We start from the raw sequence: 13,118 nt of genomic DNA on the forward strand, positions 1-13,118 counted from the left end.
AAATATACGAAAGGCACTAGGATGTGTTGTCGATCGAGTTTTTAGGTAGTCATAGGATACATAATAGGTATTATATTACAGCACACAGTAGCAGTTGCATAAGATTACAAGGGAAATAGGCATTAGGATAGGTTGTAGATCCAGTTTTGAGGTAGTCATATCATATATAAGTATTGTTGTACAGCACATAGTAGTAGTTGCACAAGATTATAAGGGGAATACACAGAAAAACATCATAACCATATTAAAACTTATGACACATACCTCGCAACAGTTGGTATGTGCAACACCTTTCTCACTGCTGAGTGCAAGCCTCTTTGTCTCAGCTTTACATATGCCACACACAACATCTGCTCTCCCTCTTAGGGCACTGTTTCAAACTACACAAAAGTAAACAGCAGCAGTTTCTATCCTAACAGGTAACTTCATAACCACCAATAAATCTCAGGTTTTTTAGAGCTCCAGTTTTCCTGAACGCCAAACTTAATAATCTATTCAACAAGTTTTCAAACATGACAAATTTCAAATAAACATAATTCCTGCATGATGCTTCAACATGTTTCACACATTCCAAAGTACAAACCCTATCCTTAACATAGACGTCACGTTCTGCAGTTTTTTTTGTTGCTGGGTGGTGCCGGCATAGAGTGCATTGCGGTAGTCGAGTCTGCAGCTGACGAGTGCATGGATGACCATTTTCCTGGATCAGGTGGGGATCAACTTGAAGGTTTTACAAAGCAGGTGGAGCGTGTGGAAGCAGAAGGAGGAAACAGCGTTGATTTGGTGGTTCATAGAGAGTGAGGAGTCCAGGAAGATGCTGAGGTTTCTTGCATGGTTCGTGGGTGTGGGGGGGTTGCGAGGGCTGCGGGCCACCAGGAGTCATCCCAGGTGGAGGAGGCGCAGGATGTAGACTTTGGTCTTGTTGAGTTCATCTTGAGGCAACTGTCCTTCATGCAGGTGGTGACTGCCTTCATCCCGTTGTGGAAGTTGCTCTTGGTGGCCTCGTTCTTCCACCGCAAGATCGCCGACATACACAACAGCTTCTGCGCACCAACCACGCCCCCAACCGCCGAACCAACGCCCCCCACCACCACCCTCTGCGCCTGGACCCCGGTCAGCACCGAAGACACCACCCGCACGATGAACACCATCCACTCCGGATCACCTGCCGACCCCTGCCCCCACCACGTCTTCAACAAGGCCGACTCCATCATCGCACCCCAGCTGCAGGACATCATCAACACCTCCTTCCACACCGCCACCTTCCCGGAGAGCTGGAAGCACGCCGAGCTCAGCGCCCTCCTCAAGAAACCAACAGCCGACCCCACCGACCTCAAGAACTTCCGCCCCATCTCGCTCCTCCCTTTTCCTGCCAAAGTCATCGAGAAAACCGTCAACAGACAGCTCGCCGCCTTCCTCGAGACGAACGGATCCCTCGACCCCTTGCAGTCCGGTTTTCGAGCCAACCACAGCACCGAGACCGCACTGATCGCAGCCACCGATGACATCAGATCCCTGCTCGACAACGGGGAAACAGCGGCCCTCATCCTCCTGGACTTCTCTGCAGCGTTCGACACTGTCTGCCACCGCACCCTAGTACAGCGCCTCAGTGACATCAGGATCCAAGAGAAGGCACTGAAGTGGATCATCTCGTTCCTCGCCGGAAGAACTCAGAGAGTCCGCCTCCCCCCATTCAGATCCGAGGCCACCGAAGTCATCTGCGGCGTACCACAGGGATCATCCCTCAGCCCGACCCTCTTCAACGTCTACATGAGCCTCCTCGCAGCCATCGCACGCCAACACAACCTCAACATCATCTCCTACGCCGACGACACACAGCTGATCCTCTCCCTCACCAACGACCCCACCACCGTCAGAACCAGCCTCCAGGAGGGGATGAAAGACGTCGCCGAATGGATGAAGAACAGCCGCCTGAAACTGAACTCAGACAAGATGGAAGTCCTCATCCAGGGATCATCGCCCTCCGCCTGGGACGACTCCTGGTGGCCCCCTGCCCTGGGCGCCACTCCCAAGTCAACCGATCACGCACGCAACCTGGGCTTCATCCTGGACTCCTCCCTCTCGATGACCAGGCAAGTCAACGCCGTCTCATCATCATGCTTCAACACCCTAAGCATGCTCTGTAAGATCTTCCGATGGATCCCCACCGAAACCAGGAATATGGTCACCCAGGCACTCGTCACCAGCCGACTGGACTACGGGAACACCTCTACGCCAGAACCACAGCCAAACTTCAGAAAAGACTCCAACGCATCCAGAACGCCTCCGCACAACTCGTCCTGGACATCCCCCGACACAGCCACATCTCCGGTCACCTGAGAGACCTGCACTGGCTCCCTGTCAGCAAGAGGATCACGTTCAGACTCCTCACCCACGCACACAAGGCTCTCCACAACCTGGGCCCCAAGTACCTCAACAACCGCCTGACCTTCTACACGCCCACCCGCCAGCTACGATCGACCAGCCTCGCCCTCGCCGCCGTACCACGCATCCGCAGAGCCACCACCGGAGGAAGGTCCTTCTCCTACCTGGCAGCCAAGACCTGGAACTCCCTCCCCATCCACCTTCGGCTGACCAAGGACCATCTCTCCTTCAGGAAGCAACTCAAGACCTGGCTTTTCGAGCAGTAACGGACCCCTCTCCCCCAGCGCCTTGAGACCCTCCGGGTGAGTAGCGCGCTTTACAAATGCTATGATTGATTGATTGATTGGCTGTGGGTTCCTTTGTGAGGGAGAGAATCAGCTGGGTGTCGTTGGCATATGAGACAATGTTGAGTCTGTGGCTTCTGACGATAGCTGCAAGTGGGGCCATGTAGATGTTGAAAAGGGTGGGGCTCAGGGAGGCACCCTGAGGCACTCCGCAGCTGATCTATGTGGGTTCTGAGTTGAATGGTGAAGTCTGACTCAACTGCATTCGGCCAGTAAGGAAGGAGCAGATCCACTCTAGGGCTTTGTCTTGGATGCCAGCGTCGTGGAGTCCAGCGCAGAGGGTGTGGTGGGAGACAGTATCAAAGGTGGCTGAGAGGACCATGAGGATGAGGGCAGCAGTTTCGCCTTGGTGGAGGAGGGTGCAGATGTCGTCTGTAACAGCCAGAGCAGTCTCAGTGCTGTGGTTACTTCTGAAGCCCGATTGGGACAGGTCCAGGATGTTGTTTGTTTTGATGAACTCGGAGAGTTGGGTGTTGATGGCTTTCTCGATGACCTTGGCTGGGAAGGGGATGGGTCTGTAGTTCTTGAAGTCTGTTGGGTCGGCAGAGGGTTTTTTCAGCAGGGGGTTGATCCCTGTGTGCTTCCAGTCTTCCAGAAAGGTTGCTGATTCGATGGAGCAGTTGATGGTGTGGCAGAGTGGGTGCAATGGAAGTGCTGGCTCTGTTGAAGATATGGTGAGGGCAGGGATCCAAGGTGGCTCTGGAGTGGATGCTCTTCATGATCCTGGGGGAGCTATCAGAGGTGAGGGAAGTCCCATTGGTCAAGGTCTGCTGGGTTCTGGAGTCATTGGTGGCGGTGGTTGCAGGTGGGGAGGGTGGGATTTGGGTTGCAAAGTTGTCATAGATCTTCTTGCTCTTGCGGTGGAAGAAGGTGGCGAGGTTGTTGCAGAGGTCTTGAGACAGAGGAATGCCTGCGGTCTCTGCGCTGGGTTTAGCAAATTATTTGACCACAGTGAAGAGTTCTTTGCTGTTGTGTGCATTGGCATTGATGCATTCCTGGATGGCTGCATTTCTTAGTTGTTCTGATGAGGTGGTGGTGTTTGGTGACAGCGGATTTGAGAGCTGCGTGGTTTGCTGTGATCTTGCTGCTCCTCTATCTTTTCCGAGCTGTCTGCAGGTACGCCTGGAATCTTGGAGGGTGGGGGAGAACCAGCTGGCTTTCTTGGAGGGCTGCTTGCCTGAGGGTTTCCTGAGGGGGGCCAGTGTCTCAGCGCAGTTGGAGATCCAGCGGTGGAGGTTGCGTGCTGAGGTGTTGGGGTCGATTGATATCGGTGGGAGGTGGTGAGCTGGTCTTCGGTGACCTTGCTCAGACTTCCGCAAGGATTGCGGTGGGTGTGGCGGCGTACGGTAGGTTTGTGAAGGAGAATTGGACACAGTGGTGGTTGATGTGGGTGGGTAGAGAGTTTTGCAACTCTACACTCGGCTTAGAAATGCGAAGTTCGGAAAAAAGCTTTACCAACCGCCACTTAACGGAGTTTATCCGCGCACCAGCGCTCACCCCTGAACACCAGCTGGTGAGGCTGGAAGACTGGTATGTCTCTGTAGAAAAGATGCCAGTACATCGTTCCACTTACCTCACATCGCTCTGGGAGCAGGGTCTTGCAGTCTTAGTAAAGAAGTGCAGCATTTCCACTTTCCACAAATCCACACAGTTTCAATTTGTTGTCACGTAAAAGTGTCTCATGTTAAAACATTGTCTCTACATAAGTTTGTGCCCAAGCCAATAGTTATCATGTCTTTCCAAAAACACATGTGTTTTTTCCAACCTGCGCTGGCTCCAGAGGCTAATGTCACTGCGCTTGAGGTAACGGATATTGGTTTTGGCTGGGAAAGAAGATTGCTGCAGTATTACTTGGCATCGCAGGTGCCTGGTGGAGGCGCAGGGATGGGATTATACGCCCGCCCCTGGCATTATTACATTCATAACAGAATTACAGGGTTGCCAGGGGCTGTGCCAGAGTGAGTCTGCCATCGCTGGGAGGGGCGGGGTGCGTGCTGCCGACTCCCGGGTCATACAACAGTGTGCACGACGAGTCACAAAACACCTTCATGGATGCGAGTGTGCTATTGCAACCTTAAGCGCTTGGGATTGCATAGATACATGAATTATGTTTATCAGCAGCAGTAGCATCTGCTTTTAAAAATTGGCTCTGTCCATGCATGCCAGGTTTGATGGGCACACAAATAAGACTTTAAGAATATGCAAGTCATAAAAGGCTCCAGGAGTGAAGTGCAGTTCATGGATATAAATCTGTTGGTAGCTACCCATAGGTTTGTCACAGTGGCCCAGTGCCCCCACCCTAATGTGGTACCAATGTAAATATCGTTCTCTGGGGCCTCCAGGTCCCTCGGAGACTCATCATGACACCAGAGCCAAGTTCTAATTCACCAAACGGAAGCTGAAAGGGGAGAATGGACCAGCAGCCACTGCTAGAGATCGACTCGGCGGCCCAGCGCAGCAAGCCGTTACCTGCTGCTCTTGGGGTCCGGACCCTGACTAAAGAAGTGCCAGCTTCATGTTTGGAGAATGCTCCTCTCAAAATGCGCCCGCCCCAGATGAGAGTCATCTGGCCCGCACATTACATCATTATGAGTCATCATGACTCAGGAGTGTGTTGCTTCCTGTTGTTGACTGCAGTGCTGCTGAGAGAGACTCCGATCAGAGCGGAGCCTGCAGAGAAGGAGTACGAGTGGAAGATGTAGGAGGGCAGCTCCGGCTGGCTGAGGCTGCAGTGCACACCGTCACATTGGTAAGTGTGACCTTACTCCGCCTGCTCTCGGAACTCCACATAGCACAGTGGAGTTTTGGGTCACTTGACAGAGCTTTACAGAGCATGACTCCGTGAACTCCGCCCAGCCTTAGTGGTCGGTCCAGTGTGGCTCGGAAGTGTGGTTGATGGAGATGCTGTTGCTTGCCGAGAAGATGGGGTGCAAGTGTGTTTCCTGCAGAGTGGGTTGGCATTGTGACCAGTTGTTTGAGTCTAATGATGGCGAGGTTCTCCATCAGGGATGAGGTGTTGTGGTCTTTGAGGTTGTCCAGGTGGAAATTGAAGTCACTGAGGAGTATGTAGTTCGTAGAGGCGAAAGCGTGGTGAGCGATGAAGTCGGTTATGGTTTCGCTGAAGGAAGGGGCGGGGTGCTGGAGGTCTGTAGACAAGGGTGCTGCAGAGGGTGCCGTTCAGATTGGTCTGCATCTGGAAGTGGAGGAGCTCCATGTCGGGTGAGTGGTCGTCGGAGCTGGTTGTGAATTGGAGGGTGTCTTTGTGTAAGGTATGTGTTTATGATTCATGTATAGATAAAAAGTATTTATCACGGTGTCTAAATGAAGGAATAATATATAATACAACCATATAGCTAAATGCAAACGGTATAACCTGAAATTTCACTGTAGTAATACTTTTTTGTGGCTCGTTCTTTATATTTGTATAATTGTTTTTGTTGCTTAGGATAAACAATTATCACGGTAAACCTCTGAGTGGACACAACTCTACTGTCCTGAATATTGCTCTAAATCAGCTGACCTTAACGCATTGGCTTAAGAAAGAACGAATTATAACATATATTGTAAGGTATGTGTCTCTTAGCAATGAACAAATGAAAAACATTGGTCAGGCTATTTAAATGAAGGAATAATATACAATGTACTCTATGTTTGAATGTAAACAATGCAACATGCTATTTTACTTTTGTATATGTTTGCTCCTCCTGTTGCTAATTTTATGAAACCAACTGCATGAATTGGTTTTACTATAACCTTTTCTCTGTTTATTGTTTTTCCCCATTCTTTAATAAAATCGAAAATTATGTTAATAACTGTATAAATTAGAAATTTTGTAATTTAGATTTTTGTGTACATAAATTATACTTCTTTTTGTAAATAGAGTTTTTTTATACTTTTTGTAGCCCTGAAGAAGTCCGTTTGTGGACGAAGCGCGTTGGCGGTTGCAAAAAACGTTTTTAAAGATTAAGAAAAATGAATAAAGGATAAAACCAAAAAGCATACGATGACATCGATCTTTCTTTGGAAAAACAGTTGTGTCAAATATTACTGTCTGTGTATTATACATGATTAATTCTCTACAAGTGTGCAGGGCTGTTTGTTTTTGTATACTATTGGGGAGACCAAGTGGATTGTCTTTGGCCTCTTCAGATTGGGACCTAGGGGATTGGGTCTCAAGCCCCTTTTGCGCCTTTTTCATTTGTATAAATAGGGACGTTAAGACTAGTGCAGGTATCTATGCTTTGATCCCTAATCCTGTATATAGTACCTGTATCCAACCTGCGCGCCATCATACTCGGCCTAAACTTGTGACTTTCTCCCAATCTCGCACAACCAGATAGCGGCAAGAGGCGCTTTGGACTTTTTGGAGCTATTTCCGCTAAAATATTTAAAAATTCATAATTTCAGTTCTACTGGTTGGATTCTTGTTGTTTTGGTCTTATTTTAATTAAAAATCACTCTATTTGCTAAACTGCTGTGGGATCCTTTTGTGGTGGGCTTTCACAGTGTTAGTGTTTGATGTGTTACACAAATACTTTACAAATTGCCTCTGAGTTAAGCCTGACTCCACTGTGCAAAGCTACACAAGTTAGGTACAGGTTTATTTAAGGTTGCTCGTGATTTCACCCTGAGAAGAATTGTGTTTGCTGCTTAAGAATGGTGTTACCCCCTCTACCAGTAACCCAATTTCTCACACTGGTGTTCAGTGGTGAGGATTTGGACTTGTGTTTGTGCATCCTGGTCTTGGTGGACCACGTAACTCGCTATTCAGAGGCCATTCCTCTGAGGTCAGTAACTGCACCTGTGGTGGCCAGGACTGTGCTGGGGATTTTTGCCTGTGTGGGGTTCTGTAAAGCGGTAGTGTGTGAAAATTACAGGGGCACTAACTTCATGTCAGTGTACATGAAATCCATGTGGGATGAGTGTGGAGTGACATATAAGTTATCCACACCCTATCAACCCCAAGCAAACTTGTGGAAAAGGCTTGTGGAAAGATTTAACAAGCCTGAGCATGATTGGCCAGTGGAGAGTGTCAACCTCTCCCTTACTCCGACTCTAGAACATCAGAGTAACTGTCTCCAGCTGCTGGGGCAGTTTTCCTCTCTGTTCTCCTTCACTCCTGGACTCAGATACCTGTGCTTCGAAGACGCTGGGGTTATGGGTGATTGAGCCATTAAACAGTCCCTGATCCAGCCCTGTGGTGCTGGTAGCCATGTTTGCCCCACCGGGCACCACTCCAGGTAGATTGCTCTGACTGAGGGGACGAAAGAGAGGTCTGCATTCTTGATCCCAGCGGGCCATTTCCAATAAAGAGTGATGCTGTTTGGCTTAAAGAATACCCCTGTCACCTTTCAGAAGTTGATCATCAAGGTCCTTGCTGGGAAGGAGACATTCTGTGCTGCCTAACTGAACGGCATAACTGTCTTCAGCTCTAGCTGGGGGGAACACCTGTACTACCTCCAGGAGGTGGTTTAAGCGATGCAGCAGGCGGGCCTGACTATCAAGGCCAGTATGTGTTAGATAGGGCAGGGTTCCGTGGTGCATCTGGGCTACATGGTGGGCGGTGGCAAGGTGCAGTCCCTCTAGGCCAAGATTGAAACTATGTGAGAGTGCAATCTGAAACTCAGATTGCAGGTGGGGGCTCCTGTTCTCGTAACACTACGGCGAGTGTTTTTTCATGTTTAAACTTAAATTTTTTGAATTATAATTGAAGAAATGCCAGCATCATGTTGACTTTTTTGATGATCTTTTTCATTTATTCTCCATAGATTTCAAGAATTCCAAAACATTTTCAGAATGACAGTATCCAGTATTATACATCCATATATTCTACCCAATGCATTTCGGGTCTTTACATCAGACCCTTCGTCAGGGGTCATGGATAACTGTAAACAGAAACAATTCAGGGAGGCTGTTAAACCTAATTGTTTTATACATTTTAAGTAATAGTGTGACAACTATAAATCACAACATAAAGCGTGAAATTAACTTTAGTAAATCAGGAAGATGAAGAAAACACAAATAATGTTCATGCTCTCGATCGTAGTGTCTATGCGCCAATCGGTTCAAAGAGAGATTTGAAGCACGTGGATATCCAACACACACTTTACAGAAAGCGCAAGAGAAAATAATGGCAAAAGACAGATCAACATTATTAGGCCACTCTTCAAAAACTTCGGCTGAACCCCTGGTCTTTGTATTGAAACATTCCACGAAAACCAAGGTAATAAAGTCAATTATTCTTAAACATTGGATAATCATACAAACTGAACCTGATTTGAACACACTATTTCAATCCAGACCTATCTTTGCTATGCAACGATCCCACAACATCAAAGAACTACTAAAAATAAAAGGAGAAAAAAAACCTATGGAATTTAAAGGAATGCAAAAATGTCGTGATTGCGTCAACTGCAATAATGTTATTGAAGGTAATAAGTTTAAACATCCACTGAAAGGTCATTCGATTGAAAAACAACACTCCAGTACTTGTGACACTGCAAATGTTGTTTATGCTCTCAAATGTCCATGTGGAAAAGTTTATGTCGGCAGGACAGAAAGAAAAGTCAAGTTAAGAATTGGAGAACATAAGAGCAACATTAGAAACAAAAACTTGAAATCTACAGTAGCCACTCATTGGTTACAAGCCCAACACAACATAGCGCAACTAAAATTTACCATCTTACAATCATTGCAAATAAAGTCTGATCAAGATCCCCATAAAGCTCTGGCGAAAGCTGAATTTTATTGGACGAAAAGACTCCAAACCCTCCAACCACTGGGACTCAATGATAGGATTGAATACGCATGCTTTCTCTAAAATAATTTAATTCTGTATGTTTTAGAATGTCAAGAACTTGATATCATATTCTAAATGTTTCTCTTGCAAACAAGCAGTATAATTTATAACAAGTTTGCTCACTTAGAATTTAACACACATCGTCATCTTTTGGCAATTTATTTTTTATCTTTTATTATTTATTTTTTAATGTTTATATATTGTGTCGACACACGATTAGTCCTTTTTTATTTTCTCTGGTCAATGGTTACGTTCATAGTTCTTTAACACACCGTTTCTACGTACAAATGGGACAGCCGCTAGTCTTCTTTCTATGTTCACGCTTCCGCTTTTGAGATAAATCTCCGCCAAACTAATCTCGCGATCACACTGAATTTGAACACGGACGACCGCGAAGGCACTTACCATACAGAAACCAGGTATTTTGGGTAGTCTTTAACAGGAGCACTTTCGTTCTGAGACGCACTCTTAACTACAATCAACTAGCACACTAAACAGAGCACCAAGGTACTTCAATTAAGTCAAAAACGCCGCTATCTTTATTCACGCTTGTATCCCCTTTTTTCAACAACTTTATTGAGCCATTCGTTCGCACAGTTTCTTTTGTGCGTTTTCTTTACATATCACAAATCGGTGAAGTCACAATAATACTGTTCTACAAACTGCACGATAATAGCACGTCACATCTATAATCGAGTCTTATCACGGATTGGCGCATAGACACTACGATCGAGAGCATGAACATTATTTGTGTTTTCTTCATCTTCCTGATTTACTAAAGTTAAGTTCACGCTTTATGTTGTGATTTATAGTTGTCACACTATTACTTAAAATGTATAAAACAATTAGGTTTAACAGCCTCCCTGAATTGTTTCTGTTTACAGTTATCCATGACCCCTGACGAAGGGTCTGATGTAAAGACCCGAAATGCATTGGGTAGAATATATGGATGTATAATACTGGATACTGTCATTCTGAAAATGTTTTGGAATTCTTGAAATCTATGGAGAATAAATGAAAAAGATCATCAAAAAAGTCAACATGATGCTGGCATTTCTTCAATTATAATTTGAAAAATTTAAGTTTAAACATATGAAAAACACTCGCCGTAGTGTTACGAGAACAGGAGCCCCCACCTGCAATCTGAGTTTCAGATTGCACTCTCACACAGTTATGTATGCACCTTGGACCTAGGTGCTGGGTGGTAGAGCACCGACCTGAACATTGAAACAAAGGCACAAACACGATAAGCTACGAGTGCACGTTGGACACTAACTTTCTGTATTCAAGATTGAAACTATTCTGGCATGGCAAACTCCTAAAACACAGACTGAAGCGAGGGCTTTCCTGGGCCTCACGGGATACTATAGGAGGTTTGTTAAAGGGTATGAGCACATTGTTGCCCCTTAACAGAGCTGACATCAAAGAAGCAGTCCAGAGAGGCGATCTGGAAAGAGGTGTGCCAGAAAGCCTTTGATACCATCAAGGAGGCCAAGTGTACAGCACAGGTACTCAAGATTCCTGACTTCTCTAAGGAGTTCATAGTGCAGACAGACTCTTCAGAGTATTGCATAGGGGCTGTCTTAGCACAGTTAAATGAGAATGGCCTAGACCAACCGGTAACCTTCATTAGCAGGAGATTACTTCCCTGGCAACAGAGTTGGCATGCAATTGAAAGGGAGACCTTTGCTGTGGTCTGAACACTGAAGAAGCTGAGACCATACCTGTTTGGTACATACTTCTGGGTTCAGGCACATCTCAGGCACCTCAGATGGCTCATGCAAATGAGGGGTGAAATTCCCAAACTGATGAGGTGGTCCAACTCCCTACAGGGAATGGACTTCAATAGTGGAACACCGTCCTGGGTCAGTCCACACAAATACTGATTGTATATCCAGGTTCTTCCACCTTAGTGATGAGAACTCCCATGGGGTTGGGTAGTTCTCCCTACTTTCATCTGGGCAGAACACATCTTAGACCTGTCAGCCTTAGGTTGATCTCTCGCCAAGCATTTTGTCTTCCTCCTCCATTTTTTTGCAGATATCGTTTTTGCTGGCCACAGTCTGCACACTTTACCACTGCACCAGTGCTAAAGTGCATGTGCTCACTCCTTAAAACATGGTAACATTGGCTTATTCAAAAGTGGCATATTTAATTTACATGTACATCCCTAGTAAAGTGGCACTACATGTACCCACGGCATGTAAATTAAATGCTAATAGTGGGCCTGCAGCACTGATGGTGCCACTCACTTTATCAGTATTTTAAGCATTTCTCAGGTTTGCCATTGCAGCTTGGGTGTGCAGTTGTAAACTGATAAACCTTTTGCCATGACCAAACCTGACTTTTTAATGCATGTAAGTCAACCCTAAGGTAAGCACTGAACTGCCTAGAGGGCAGGATGCAGTGTATTTAAAATGTTGAACATGTGGTTTAAAGTTTTACATGTCCTGGCAATGATAATTCTTAAATTCATTTCCCACTACTGCAGGCCTACCTCTCCCGTAGACTAACATTGGAGTTACCGTATTACGTTTAAGAAGCATTCCTTTCCAATTGAGAACAGGAAACCAGTTCATGTTTGGTGTCATTGGAATTGTTATAAAAAATCCAAATTCATGTTGAAGTTAGAATTTTAATAGCAATTTTGAAAATGGCACTTTTAGAAAGTTGGCATTTTCCGGACTTAGCCAATGCGTGCCTGTAGTCTGATCCTGGGTCACATGACTTGGTGTAGCTGTCAGTTGGGCTTTGGGTGTTTCTCCTAGACAGCCACACAAAATAGGTGTGTCTGGATGGGCCATCACCGGCAGGGTGAGAGAGTGAAGCTGGGCCTAACCCTACATATACTTGATAGGCGTTGTCATGCCTCCACACAAACGGCTGCATACCCGCAGTAGTGGGGACTTCAAAGGGAAACCTCTAGAAGCTTCTCCCCCATGTCAAAGCAATAAATACAAGACCTCATACGCCAACTCTCCAGTACACTTCTGGGGCTGTCGATACTCTTATAACACAAATGGAGGTGTAGCGAGTGGTATTAATAGGGTGGCACGTTTTCAGTGTGAAAATACTGCCCTCATTCACAAAATTGTGACATACTTCTTCATTCGGCTTGCTTCAATACACCCCCGGCGCAGACCAACGCCTGAAGTGGAGCAAAAGGGAGGGGAAGACTATACAAAAAAACACACAAATAATGTACATATATATTTGGGATCATCGAAAGAAAAGTGCAGTGAAGGTTAAAACTAGTATGGTGGTGTCTCTGCTCAACAATTTATTCCGGGACCCAACAGCTAGATCTAAAAACATGAAGGATGGTGGGTTTCTTCACCCCGCCTTACTGTCAAAGCGTCAAAATGTTTCTGCTGTGTTGCAAGTGCCCACAGTGTTGGGTCACACTGGCATTCCTCAGGACCTTCCCGATCCCAATAGCGCATTACCCTCTGTACCTGGAATATGGTATCCTTGGAACCAGTGGTTTCCAGAGTGAGAGTACCCCTAAGTAACTTACATCAGTTAATAGAGTTTACATAAGAATCATGCTAAAACTGGTGAGTAAATGGGAGAAACCACATGTAGTTGAA

The sequence above is a fragment of the Triturus cristatus genome, chromosome 12, assembly GCF_964204655.1.
Source record: "Triturus cristatus chromosome 12, aTriCri1.1, whole genome shotgun sequence".
NCBI classification, from domain to species: domain Eukaryota; kingdom Metazoa; phylum Chordata; class Amphibia; order Caudata; family Salamandridae; genus Triturus; species Triturus cristatus.